This window comes from Sus scrofa, chromosome 13 (assembly GCF_054392235.1).
Source record: "Sus scrofa isolate SSC_HxYL_T2T_F1_AM1 chromosome 13, Sscrofa_HxYL_maternal_Yorkshire_Landrace_v2.0, whole genome shotgun sequence".
Lineage (NCBI taxonomy): Eukaryota > Metazoa > Chordata > Mammalia > Artiodactyla > Suidae > Sus > Sus scrofa.
The window spans coordinates 210,624,720-210,639,229 of record NC_139395.1 but is presented as its reverse complement, the minus strand read 5'-3'; the positions used below and the strand labels follow the sequence as shown (position 1 = coordinate 210,639,229).

Here is a 14,510-nt window from a genome sequence, read left to right as displayed (position 1 = left end):
TGATTTTAGGAAGTCCCCTCATGGCTCAGCGGATTAAGGATTCGGCGTTGCCAGAGCTGTGGCACCAGCCGCAGTTGCAGCTCAGGGTCAGTCTCTGGTCTGGAAACTTGTGCGTGCCGTGGGTGCGTCTGGATTAAAAAAAAAAAAGGTGATTTCATTAGAAATACATATCTTAATGAGATGGATGATTTTTTTGGTGACAACGAGTTTATCTTGTTTGTTGGTAATAAAAACTACTTACGGCTGGAATGCATCAGGCTTTGACATCAATTCTATCCCCCAGTTTTCAAATAGGAAACTACTGTGGAAAACTACTCAGCAATTAAAAAAAACTTGATTCATGCAACAACTTGGATGAATTTCAAGAGCATTATGACTTAAAAAAGGCCAATGTCAAAAAGTCAGATCCTGTGTAATTCCGTTTATATAATACTCTGGAAATGACAACATATAGAAATGGTGGTTGGGAGTTCCCGTCGTGGCTCAGTAGTTAACGAATCCGACTAGGAACCATGAGGTCGCGAGTTCCATCCCTGCCCTTGCTCAGTGGTTGACAATCCGGCGTTGCCGTGAGCTGTGGTGTAGGTTGCAGATGCGGCTCGGATCCTGCATTGCTGTGGCTCTGGCGTAGGCCGGTGGCTACAGCTCCGATTAGACCCTTAGCCTGGGAACCTCCATATGCCACGGGAGTGGCCCAAGAAATAGCAAAAAGACAAAAAAAATAAAGAAAGAAAGAAATGGTGGTTGCCAGGGGTCAGCCACTTTAGTGGAGGAGTGGATGGAATGATAAAGGAGCAGCGGAAAGAAGATCTTTTTTTTCTTTTTTGTCTTTTTTTTCTAGGGCCACTCCTGCAGCATATGGAGGTTCCCAGGCTAGGGGTCTAATCCGAGTTGTAAATCTGAGCTGTGTCTGTGACCTACACCACAGCTCACAGCAACGCCGGATCCTTAACCCTCTGAGTGAGGCCAGGGATCGAACCCGCAATCTCATGGTTCCTAGTCGGATTCACTAACCACTGCACCACGACGGGAAACTCCCAGGAAAGAAGATCTTTGAGGTGGTGGTTGTGTGAATCTACACACGTGATAAAATGGCATAAACTTTCCACATGCACTGCACCAGTGTCAGTTTCCTGGTTTTGCTCTTGCAGTTACAGCTACAGAAGAGTGTCCATGTTACAGCTGGCTGAAGAGTACAAAGGACCTCTCTGTATCATCTTTGCAACTTCTGGTGAATCCATAATTATTTAGTAATTTTTTTAAAGATATAAATCAGCTTCATATAAATCAGAAGATGATCTGGAAGGAGTTTTTGTTTTGATTTGTTTAATTTTATGGCCATACCCAGGTTACATGGAAGTTCCTGGGCCAGGAATTGAATCCAAGTCGCAGCTGCAACCTAACCCACCAGGCTGGGGATTGAACCTGCACCTCAACAGCAATCCACAGCAATCTGTGCCAGATTCTTAACCCACTTCACCACAGCAGGAACTCCTGAAAGGAGTTTTGTCAGAGCCATGTCATTCAATTCTTTGAGTTCCTTTTTCATAATATGTCAGAAATCATTTAGTGATTTTTCATCGACGTTAATTTTAATGCTCTATTAATGGGCAGTTCAATTGGATTCTCCTCTAATTTTGTTTTAAACGATGCGTGGGAAACGACCTGATTTTTTTTTCTGACCCCTTCTCTCCAGCATATAGAGTTCCTGAGCCAGGGATCAGATCTGAGCCCCACTTGCAACCTAAGCTGAAGCTCCGGATCTTTTAACCCACTGTGCCGGCCAGGGATGGAAACTGCGGATTGAACATGCATCCTGGTGCTGCAGAGATGCCTCTGATCCCAGTGCACCACAGTGGGAACTCCAGAAATGACCGGATTTATCAGGACTGGTGACCCGGTCATCAGTCCGTTCTCTTGGGCCACATGGATAGTGCCATTTCCTCTTTAGTGGCCCAGAGGACCCCCTGCTCCTGAGGACACGGCACTTTAGTGAGACAGGGTGGGTTGACAGGGATGCTTCCTCTGTAAAGTGGGAGAAGAGAAATTATAAAAGGGGAGGAAGACAGAAAACCAGCTTCATCCACACTAGTTGTCGTGCACATGAATCTTGGAAAAGAGTAAATGAAAGTTGAGGATCTGGAAACTGTCTCTCTTTGGAAATTTATCAAGATGTGCCATCACCTCGGGGTGAAGACAGACCCCCTTCAAACCCTGTTAATAGCTCTATTTTTTGTGTGGTTGATTTTTTAGGGCCACACCCGAGGTATATGGAGGCTCCTAGGCTAGGGTCCAAATCGGAGCTGTAGCCGCCAGCCTACATCTCAGCCACAGCCACAGCCACGTCATAACCAAGCCAAGTGTGTGACCTACACCACAGCTCATGGCAACAACGGATCCTTAATCCACTGAGCGAGGCCAGGAATTGAACCTGTGTCCTGTCCTCATGGATGCTAGTCATAACCACAATGGGAATCCCAATAGCTCTGTTTTATACTATATATGAACTGTAGTTAAAACTCAGGTGACTAACCCCACTTTCTTTCAACATCCCTGTCCTAGGAAAACAAGTTTTCTGTGTTTCCCCTAGTTATCAAATCTCTCACTTGTAGGCATCAAAAATTGCCTTGTGTGTTAATAGTTGTGGAAACTGTTAATACTACCTGCTGAACACACAGGAGCTGAAAAGATTGGTTGTATTAGAGTACAAAGAAAAAATTAATCATTAATTTTATCTTTACACCCTCCCACAAGAAATCCAGCTTCAGTTGTCCCAGAATTGTTGCTTTGTGACCAGCAGGTGGCACTACCACCTCACAGTTGTTTTGGTGACTGAGTTGATTGCTGACTCATTGATTTGGGGAAAATTGCATTTTGTCCTCAGCTGTAGGTTAAGGTGAAGTGGAAACAAAGTTCTCAGCTTTTTCCTTCTCTCTCACTCTGGTCTCTTTCTGATTTTTTTTCCCCCTTCAAAGATGAGCCAGCCTTGGAGTTCCCATCATGGCTCAGTGGTTAACGAATCTGACTAGGAACCATGATGTTGCGGGTTTAATCCCTGGCCTTGCTCAGTGGGTTAAGGATCTGGCGTTGCCGTGAGCGATGTTATAGGTCTCAGACTCAGCTCAGATCTTGCGTTTCTGTGGCTGTGGTGTGGGCCAGCAGCTACAGCTCCAATTCAACCCCAAACCTGGGAACTTCCATATGCCACAGGTGGAGTCCTTAAAAAACAAAAACAAACAAACAAAAGAAGCAGAAAAACCTTGGAAAATGTTGATGTTCCATCATGAATTTCTCTCATCGGAAGTTTATTATTTACAAACCTTTATTGGATAATGTGATCTAGGGGACTCTAAGAAAATGGGATGAAAATCAAATGGTCCATAAGTATTACATATATTTTCAGTTATAGCATTTATGTGCACACACAATATTTATATTTATTATATAAATGTATACTTGGTGGGGACGACATGCTGTGGTCAAGGCCAGCAGGTACCAATCCTCACTGGCTCACCTGGCACCACGCCAGCTCCAGGCTTTAAGGAGATGTGTGTTCCCTCCCAAGGGAAATGCTATTACCAAATATCACCATGTGGCAAAAGGTTACCAAGCCCAGTCATTAGATTAATCTGGTATTACCCAGCGAAACCCCTTACCATGCAAGTGGTATTACCCAGCGAAACCCCTTACCATGACCAAAGAAGGGGTGCTTTGTTTAATACTTTATTTTTTCTTTTTCGGGCCACATCTGCAGCATATGGAAGCTCCCAGGCTAGGGATCGAATTGGAGCTACAGCTGCCAGCCTACGCCACAGCCACAGCAATGCGGGATCCAAGAAGCATCTGCAAACTGCACTGCAGCTTGTAGCAATGCCAGATTCTTAAGCCACTGAATAAGGCCAGGGATTGAATCTGCATCCTCATAGATACTAGTCAGGTTCGTTACCACTGAGCCTCAGTGGGAACACCTGGTGATTTATTTAAAACACAGCAGTAGCAGTGGCAAAGCCCTGATCCTCTGTCCCTACATCAGAGTTCCTTCCAGAGGTATAGCTCTGACCTTGTGGACTTAAAAAAAAAGTTATGAATATAGACTTCTCATTTGTCTCTTGATAAGTGTCATCTTCATTTGGGCTTTATGACAAGTTATATTTCCTTGTAAACATTGTTATCTAACTGGTAATTTATCAAATTTCATGCTATTTACAAATTCCATAATGTCTTCTGTGTCCTCCTCTAAGTGGCCACGTATGAGATGGAGCCTACAGATCATTCACACGTTTCATTTAGGATTATACTGATGCATTAAATTCAGGACTAGCTACATAATTTGTTGAATCCAGTGCAAAATGAAAATACAGAGCCTCTTGCTCAAAAATTCAGAATTTCAAGGCAGAGACAAGAGGGCATTAAGGGAAGCATGGTCCCTTCTGAGCGTGAGGCCCTGCATGACAACACAGATCACACATCCATGAAAACCAGCCCTGATTAAACCTCTTTGGTTTTAGCCATCCAGCGTGTTACAGATTGGCGTCTCTAAAGTACCTCCACTGGAATTGCTTCCACCTATAACAGAAATGCCAACAAACAGTGGCCTAAGAAAGTAAGATTTTACTTTTTCCATGTAATGAAAGACCCAAAGAGAGATAATGCAGGACTTCTGCCTGTCTCCCTTCCTTTCCCACTCTCTTTACCATCTAGCTTTCTCCTCCTGACACACAATAGCTGCAGAACCTCAGACCATTGTATCCACATTCCAGATGGGAAGAATGAGGCATGGCAGAAAACAAAAAGCAAAAGTCCTCTGGGAACTCCGTATGCCATGGGGCGGCCAAAAAAGAAAAGAAAAGAAAAAAAAAAAGATTAATGAGACTGATTTCACAATCATAGTTGTAAATTTTTCAGAAAATTTTAGGTCCAAACAATTTAAATCATGGATGTGCTGTCATGAGATTTCATCAGTATTCATCAAAATGTTAACTTCTCAGGAAATAAGAAATTGAAATTTTAAATAAGGTCCCTGCTGAGCTGGGTCTTGGGTTTCTTAATCATCTATCAGAACCACTTAGAGAAAAGGTAAATAATAGCCATGGAGTTCCTATCGTGGTACAGCGGAAATGAATCCGACTAGGAACCATGAGGTTGCATGTTCAATCCCTGGCCTTGTTCAGGGGGTTAAGGATCCAGCGTTGCCATGAGCTATGGTGTAGGTTGCAGATGTGGCTCAGATCTGGCATTGCTGTGGCTGTGGTGTAGGACAGCAGCTTGTAGCCCCAGTTAGACCCCTGGCCTGGGAACCTCCATATGCTGTGAGTGTGGCCCTAAAAAGCAAAATAATAATAATAGTCACAAATATTACAGTACATATAAAACATCATAAGTAACATGTAAATATTATACATGGTTACAAATATCATACAACACTGTTTATAGTTGCATTCAACCCATATTAACTTCCCGGTACCCGCCCTGTGCTTTATGTGCTTCTCCGTGGGACTGTGTGGACACGATGCTCTCCTTGACCAAACTTCAGCTCCATCAAGGTTCCCCTGAGACCTCTAATCAACTAGGCATTGACCTTGAGTGCCCCTCCCCCCCCCAACCCCCTCAGTTTTAGCAAGAATCCAACTAAGTCACTTTATTTTTATTATTATTTTTTTCTTTTTTTGGCCGCCCCATGGCATATGGAGTTCCTGGGCCAGGAATCAGATCTGAGTCACAGTCTCCCCTGAAACTGCAGCTGGATCCTTAACCCACTGTGCCAGGCTGGGGATCGAATCTGTGTCCCAGCCTTCCCAAAATGCCACTGATCCTGATCCAGGAGCTTCTACTAAGTCACTTTATTATTATTATTATTATTATTATTATTATTATTATTATTATTATTATTTTGTCCTTTTGCCATTTCTTGGGCCGCTGCCACGGCGTATGGAGGTTCCCAGGCTAGGGGTTGAATCTGAGCTGTAGCCACCAGCCTACGCCAGAGCCACAGCAACTCGGGATCCAAACCGCGTCTGCAACCCACACCACAGCTCATGGCAACGCTGGATCCTTAACCCACTGAACAAGGCCAGGGATCAAACCCGAAACCTCATGGTTCCTAGTCAGATTCGTTAACCACTGAGCCACGACGGGAACTCCTATCTTGCTGTAGTTTGGATTAATGTCATCTTATAAGGACACTAGTCAGAAGTTCCCATTGTGGCTCAGGGGTTAACAGATCCAACAAGGAACCATGAGGTTGCGGGTTCGATCCCTGGCCTTGCTCAGCGGGTTGCTGTGACCTGTGGTGTAGGTTGCAGACGCAGCTCGGATCCCCCATTGCTGTGGCTGTGGTGTAGGCCGGCAGCTACAGCTCCGATTAGAGCCCCCTAGCCTGGGAATCTCCATATGCCTCAGGAGTAGCCCTAGAAAAGGCAAAAAGACAAAAAAAAAAAAAAAGAACTCTGGTTATATTGGATTAGGGCCTCATTTTACCATAATGACATCTTTAAAGGCCCTGTCTTCAGATTCAGTCACATTCCGAGGTATAGGGGTTAGGACTTCAACATATGACTGTTGAGGGGACACAGTTCAGCCTATGACACCTGTCTTGGTCTGTGGTGTCACCATTCAAGACCATGAGGCAACAAACATGAGAAGAGTTGAAAAAACCTGGATCCTTGAAGACTCCAGTGTCCCATCTCCCTCCAGACTCCTCTTTAAATGAACAGCACACGTCCTTGTGGTTTAAGCCACTGTCAGTCAGGAATCCGGTCACTTGAATGAGGTCATTTCTACTGGGTGCATGTCTCGCACCCAGCCCAGTACTTATGGAGTATACAACAGGCACTCCTTAAGTATGTGGAAACCAAGAAGTCTCCTACTCCAAAGCCTTCAGTAGCTCCCTATGCCTTCTGTTAAGACACTGAAACTCTAGCAGATCGTGGAACTTTCTTCCTATTCAATGTCTGGTCTCATCCCATGTATCCAGTTTCCACTTCCTCTCCATCCCGCCCTTCGGCAGGTCCATCCTTTTGCTGCAGATAATTAATCGAGAAGGATGGAGGGAGGAGTTCCCACTGTTGTTCAGCAGGTTAAGAACCTGACATAGTTTCTGTGAAGATGTGAGTTCAATCCCCAGCCTCACTCAGTGTGTTAAGGATCTGGCATTGCCGTGAGCTATAGTGTAGGTCGCAGGTATGGCTTGGATCCTGCATTGCTGTGGCTGTGGTGTAGACTGGCAGCTGCAGCTCTGATTCAGTCCTTAGCCTGGGAACTTCTGTGTGCTGCAGGTACAGCCATAAAAAGAAAAAAAAAGAGGGATGCAGAGAGAGCCAACAAGAGAGCGGAGGGCTGAATTGCATCTCAGGGCCTTGGGGAAGCAGAGGTACATGTGAATGAGTCAGAGGAGAGGCAGCCCTGGAGCAGGAGGGGGCTCCCTTAGCAGACAAGGATGAAGAGCTCTTCAAAGCAGGCTGGAAGGACCAAAGCTTGGGCGAGAGCTTAGGTTTTTGAAGAGACACGGGAAGAAGGAGACACAACGTTAAGGAACGCAAGGTTGGAGTTCCCTGGTGGCTCAGTGGGTTAAGAATCAGGTGTTGTTGCTGCTGTGGCTTGGGTTGCTGCTCTGGTACGGTTTTGATCCCTGGCCTGGGAACTTCTGCATGCCACGAGCACAGTCAAAAAAAGACAAAAGAAAGAAACACAAGGTTAAAGAAAGATGACCTTCTTTTCACAAAACCAGGGACCATGGTGACACAGGCTGCCATAACAAAGTGCCACGGATTGGGAGGCTTAAAACAACAGGCATTTATTCTCTTGCAATTCTGGGGGCCGAAGTCCAAAATCAAGACCCGAAGTTCAAAACCTGACAGTTGGCAGAGCCGATTCCTTCTTATGGGTTCACGGGGGAGAATCTATTCTATGCCTCCCTCAGAGCTGAAGTGTGGTAGTTGTCAGACATCCTGGGCATTTGTTGGCTTTAAGCTACACAATTACAGTCCCCACCTCCACCATCACGTACTCTTCTTTCTGTGCGTTTCTGTCTCTTTGTCTCTCCTGTCCTTCTCATCAGGACATCAGTCCTATTGGATTAAGGCTCAACTCCACTCTAGAATGACCTCATCTGAATTTACACCTTAATTACACATGCAAAGACTGCATTTCCAAAAAAGGTCACATTCACAAGCATCTGGAAGCTCTGGAGGCTAGAAGTCCGAGATCAAGGTGTCAGCAGGGTGGGTTCCTCCTGGGGACCGTGGGGGAGAAGCTGCCAAGTGGCTCTGACCTTGGTTGGTAGACAGCCGTCTTCTCCCCAGGTCTCTTCACATTGTCTTCTCTCCCTGTGTGTCAGGATCCAGTATAGCCTTTTGTGGGACACATTGTGACACTCAGCAGTCCTTTAGCTCGTGCTTTCCTGCTCCGGGGACATCCCAAAGGGTTGTAGCTGGTTGCCTGCAGCTCTGTGATGGTGGGAGTGGATGTTTCATAACATTCTACACAATAATCTTTTTTGGTTTTTGGTTTTTGTTTTAAGGGCTGCACCTGCGGCATATGGGAGTTCTCAGGCTAGGGGTCAAATTGGAGCTAGAGCTGATGGCCACAGCCACAGCAACGCTAGATCTGAGCCACATTTGCAACCTACGCTGCAGCTTGTTTCAACACCCGATGTTTAACCCACTCAGCGAGGCCAGGGATCAAACCTGCATCCTCATGGATACTAGTAGGCTTCTTAACCTGCCAAGCCCATAGCGAAAATTCCCACAATAATCTTACGAGGAGCAAGATCTGTTGTTCCCGTCCATACCACAGCATGAGCTATCCTCTTGTGTCTTAGTGATTTCGTATTCTCCGCAACACCTGACACAGTACATTGTATGGAATAGGATCTCAATAAAGCTTCATGGAGTGTCACGGGTTTTATTTTCCATGTACCCATGGCAGTAGGGCCAGTGCCTGGCATTTATAGGAGAGGGTGTAATATAGGCTGGTAATTGGGGGGCTAGACTTTCCTATGGGCTAGATCCCAGCTTGGTCTTGTTTTGGCTCTGTGGCCCTGGATTATCCCCTTACACCTCTGTTTGCTCATCCATAGAACAGGAACCGTGAAAGAATTTACCCCATGTGGTTGTTTTGAGGGAAAAAATCATTTAGAGGAGTGGATAAAAAAGACGTGGTGCATAACACAATGGAATATTACTCAGCCATTAAAAGGAATGAAATAACGGCATTTTTAGCAACATGGATGGACCTAGAAATTATCATGCTAAGTGAAGTCAGTCGGACAATGAGACATCACCATCAAATGCTATCACTTACATGTGGACTCTAAAAAAAGGACAGGAGTTCCTGTCGTGGCGCAGTGGTTAACGAATCCGACTAGGAACCATGAGGTTGCAGGTTCGGTCCCTGCCCTTGCTCAGTGGGTTAACGATCCAGCGTTGCTGTGAGCTGTGGTGTAGGTTGCAGATGCGGCTCGGATCCCGCGTTGCTGTGGCTCTGGCATAGGCTGGCAGCTACAGCTCCGATTGGACCCCTAGCCTGGGAACCTCCATATGCCGCGGGAGCGGCCCAAAGAAATAGCAAAAAAAGACAAAAAAATAAAATTAAATTAAATTAAAAAATAAAAATAAAAAAAGGACACAATAAACTTCTTTGCAGAGCAGATACTGACTCACAGACTTTGAAAAACTTACGGTTTCCAAACGAGACAGGTGGGGGGTGGGGGGTGGGGGGATGCACTGAGGGTTTGGGATGGACATGCTGTAGGGTTTGGTTGTGATGATTGTTGTACACCTGTAAATGTAATAAAATTCATTAAGTGAAAAAAAAGAAAAAGAAATAATTTCGGGCAAAGGGAACGTTTCAGCCCTGTGCCTGGCTCCTGGCAAGGGCTTACTAAGCTCTAACCACTGTTGGCACATGTGAAAGTGCATTGACTTGTGTAGCAACACAGTGTTCCCAGACCAGCAATGTGTTTACCTGTCAGCGTTTCAGTGTGGATCACCGAATGTGGGGCAGTGCCTGGCCTCCCCCCGCCCCAAGTCCAGCCGTAACACACCCCCCTCCCCATAATGTGCTCTAGATCACTTTCCCACAAAGGCCATCTGCACGAACATCAGAGGAAACTCGTGGGCTTTATTCCTCTGAAGGTAGTGATCATCTAATGCCATAGTTCATTTCCATGGCTACGAACTTTGCTTTGGTTTGTTTGATCTTGGACGCCAGGTCTTTGCTACCGTGTATGTTTCACAATTCCGCATGTTTCACAATTCAATTTAAAGAGAAAAAACCTCGGAGGGAGGGAGGGAGAGCCACTTGGCAGGGGACAGGGAAGAATGAGTGGGTGGGGCTTTGTCTACCTAACAGCCCCAAAGAGATGGTGGAGAACCTTTGTTCTTCATCCTTGGCAAGTCAGGACACACAGGAATGAATCGATTCTGTGGCAGGATTCCACTGGCTCTGGCGAACCCAGGGGAGAGGGAGTTAACAGGTTCGCCATCCACATTCCCAATGGAGGCTGAGCCCATTCCTCACCTGCCCACCCCCTCACCTGGCAGGACTCTGATGGGCCTCAGTAGACGGAGAGCCTGCAGAATAATTTCAGGGTGAACCCCAGATCAACGTGGATCTTGGCTTCCAAAAGGCGAAAGATGAAAGAGGCTGGCAAAAGGGCTTTGCCTTGCAGTTCCCGTTGTGGCTCACTGGTAATGAACCTGACTAGTATCCATGAGGACTCGGGTTTGATCCCTGGCCCCACTCAGTGGGTTAAGGATCCAGTGTTGTCATGAGCTGTGGTGTAGGTTGCAGATGAGGGATGAGGCTTGGATCTGGAGGGGCTGTGGTCGGCAGGTGCAGCTCTGATTTGACCCACAGCATGGAAATTTCCATATGCCGCAGGTGCAGCCCTAAAATAAAGAAATAGAAAACAAAAGCCCTTTGCCTTGCAAAAGGGCGCTGGCTCTGGACCCCACAATGACACCTAAAAAGACCTTCATGACCTCCAGGTCAGGTAAGAGAAAGTGATTTGTGCTTGTGAAGGAGAATGTTTGCTGCAGCAGGGTTGACTCTCAGATTTCCTGGAAGTGTGGGGGACAGTGGGTAGAGGGGTAAGATTGATGGGGCAAAAAACTGCTAGTTTGGTTACAGTCCTCTCGCTTTTCTAATAATGATGAGATCCCGTTCCTGGAGTTCCCCTTATGGTTCAGTGGGTTAGGAACCTGACTGCTATCCCTGGCCTTACTCAGTGGGTTAAATCTCCAGCCTTGCCACAAGCTTCGGTGTAGGTCACAGATGCAGCTTGAATCTGGTGTTGTCACAGCTGTGGTGTAGGCCAACAGCTGCAGCTTGAATTCAACCCCTAGCCCAGAAACTTCCATATGCTGCAGGCCATAAAAAAACAAAAACAAAACAAAACTCTTGCACAACAAGATCTGGAGAGCTTCCTTGTTGCATCCACATGTCAGCAGGGTGGCACATGCCAGCTGCAGGGGACAGAGGCTTTTTTTGGACCTATTCATATGTACCCCTTTATCTGGTATTCATTTGCATTTTTCACAACGAACCAGCAAACCTAAGTGTTTTGTGAAGTCTGTGAGTCAATCTAGCAAATTACCAAACCTAAGCAGGGGGGTATGAACCCGAAGTTTGTAGTTGGCCGGACAGAAGTGTGGGTAGCTTGCACTCCCCATTTGCAGCTGGATCTGGGGGGGGGGCATCTTGTGGGCTGAACCCTTTGTGGTATCTGCCCTTTACTACAGGTGGACACTAAATTGAATTGTCAGATGCACAGTTGATGCCAGTGAATTGGCTGTTGATATAGAAAAAACTCCATAAACCATAAGCTTCTAAGTGCCAGGTCTGAGAGCTAAACCCAGGCTACCTGGGTTCAAGGCACTCCACCCACATTACTGCGCCCTGATAGCAGAATTCCCAAAGCAATTGGAGTTCCTGTCGTGGCACAGTGGTTAACAAATCTGACTAGGAACCATGAGGTTGAGGGTTTGATCCCTGGCCTTGCTCAGTGGGTTAAGGATCCGGCGTTGCTGTGAGCTGTGGTGTAGGTAGCAGACGTGGCTCGGATCCCTCGTTGCTGTGGCTCTGGCGTAGGCCAGTGGTTACAGGTCCAATTCGACCCCTAGCCTGGGAACCTCCATATGCCGCGAGAGCAGCCCAAGAAATGGCAAAAAGAAAAAAGAAAAAGAAAAAAATTCCCAAAGCAAAATCCCCTTGCACCCACTACCTTCTTCTCTCCCCTCCAGTTGCCAACTAACCATCATCTGACCTGCCGTGTTCACCATGCTCCTCCTTGATCATCTTCTACCATCCTCTAAACCCTTTATCCTTTTTTTTTTTTTTTTTTTGTCTTTTTGCCATTTCTTGGGCTGCCCCTGTGGCATGTGGAGGGTCCCAGGCTAGGGGTCTAATCGGAGCTACAGCCGCTGGCCTACGCCGCAGCCACAGCAAGGCGGGATCTGAGCCGAGTCTGCAAGCTACTCCACAGCTCACGGCAACGCCGGATCTTTTAACCCACTGAGCGAGGCCAGGGATCGAACCTGCAACCTCATGGTTCCTAGTCAGATTTGTTAACCACCAAGCCACGACGGGAACTCCTCTAAACCCTTTATTCTCAAATTTTATTTCTGCCAAGAAACAAAGGACATAGGTGTTCCTAGGCACACACTCCCCTTTGGGGTCCCAGATCACGAGCTGGGACACAGATGAGAGAGCTCCTGGAGCTAATATGAATCCCATGCCTTTTTCTTCACTGTCTAAAATATATAAGAACACAAGAGGGGAGAGACGACTTGTTATTATTGGGATAACATTGCAATCCACCAGAAAATGTATAAAAAATGCATCCTTGGAGTTCCCGCGTGGCTCAGTGGAAGCAAATCTGACTAGTATCCACAAGGACACAGGTTTGATCCCTGGTCTCGCTCAGTGGGCTAAGGATCCAGCGTTGCTGTGAGCTGTGGTGTAGGTTGAAGACGAGGCTCAGATCTGGCGTTGCTGTGGCTGCGGTGTAGGGGGGCAGCTACAGCTCTGATTTGACCCCTAGCCCGGGAACCTCCATATACCTTGGGTGCGGCCCTAAAAAGACAACAAAAAATAAGAGAAAGAAAAAAGTGCATCCTTTGCCACACTAGGTCCTTAAATATTTTTCCTAGTAATCAAGCAGCCAACTTTGCCATGGGCGGAGGCGCCCTGGTTTGAGTCCACAGCTTCAGACGTTTGGGTGTGGTAGATCCACCCTGTCAACAAGTATATATTCGTTTTTTCTTTCTTTTCTTTTGACTGCCACATCTGTGGCCTATGGGAGTTCCCTGGAGCTGTGGCTCCCAGTCTGCACCACAGCCACAGCAACGCCAGATCTGTGCTACATCTGCAACCTTCACCACAGTTTGCAGCCACACCAGATCCTTAACTCATTGAGTGAGACTAGGGCTCGAACCCTCATCCTCATGGACACTATGTTGGATTCTTAACCCACAGAGCCACAACGGAAGCTCTCAATTTTCTTTCTATAAATACAACTTTCGGTCATCACTAAATTGGTTGTTTTATTGTTCATTCACCTTATGTATTTTCCTCCTTAAAACCCGAGGATGGGGAGATCCCATCATGGTTCAGCGATTAATGAATCTGACCAGCATCCATGAGGACGCCAGTTCGATCCCTGGCCTTGCTCAGTGGGTTAAGGATTCGGCACTGCCATGAGCTGTGGTGTGGGTCACAGACGCGGCTGGGATCCCATGTTGCTGTGGCTGTGGCGTAGGCCACCAGCTACAGTTCCGATTCGACCCCTAGCCTGGGAACCTCCGTATGCCACAGGTGTGGGCCTAAAGAGACAAGAAAAAAATCTAAAAAAATTTTATCATATGCAGCATGGCTCTAACCTCCTGCTGTTCACCAGTTTTCAGCCCAGCATTCCTGACCCCTCCCAGCTGGGTCTTTCCTTTGTCCTCTTCCATTTGAAATCTCTGCATCTTCTTTTGCTGATTCTTCCCTGCTCATCCCCTTCTTCCAAGGCTAAAAGCCTCCTCCGAAGGCTCTTAATGTGGAAGAAGTTCTCAGGAGGTGCTGTCGCAGGTGAAGTGACAACTCAGGAGTCCAATTGTCTTAGTCTTCCGGGGATGCCATAATAAAATACCGTAGGTGACGTGGCTTAAACAACACAAACTGACTTTCTTACACTTCTGGAGGCTTGAAGCCTATTCAGATTCTTGGTAAGGGCCCTCTTCCTGGCTTGCAGACAGCTGCCTTCCTGCTTTGCTGCTCAAATGGGTGAGAGAGAGAGGAGAGAGAGAGAAAGAGGGGAGAGGGGATGAGAAAGAGAGAGAGGACCTCTCCCATATCTCTTAGAAGGGCACTAATCAGAGTTCCCATCATGGCTCAGTGGAAACCAATTCGACTGGGAACCATGGGGTTGCAGGTTCAATCCCCGGCCTCACTCGGTGGGTTAAGGTTCCAGCGTTGCGGTGAGTTGTGGTGTAGGTTGCAAACATGGCTCGGATCTGGTGTTGCTG

The 14,510-nt window shown here is 46.8% G+C and overlaps 1 long non-coding RNA gene across 3 annotated transcripts in view; it reads left to right on the top strand.

Moving 5' to 3' along the window:
* LOC146397868 (uncharacterized) overlaps positions 1 to 14,510 on the top strand; it is a 57,763-nt gene that overhangs the window by 33,397 nt on the left and 9,856 nt on the right. For 2 of the 3 annotated variants that reach the window (XR_014825125.1, XR_014825127.1), the window contains one exon: positions 1,697 to 3,279. The exons of the other annotated variant lie outside the window; for it this stretch is intronic. This is a non-coding gene — a long non-coding RNA (uncharacterized LOC146397868). Of the gene's footprint in view, positions 1 to 1,696; positions 3,280 to 14,510 lie in introns of those variants that run through there. 3 annotated transcript variants of the gene reach the window in all.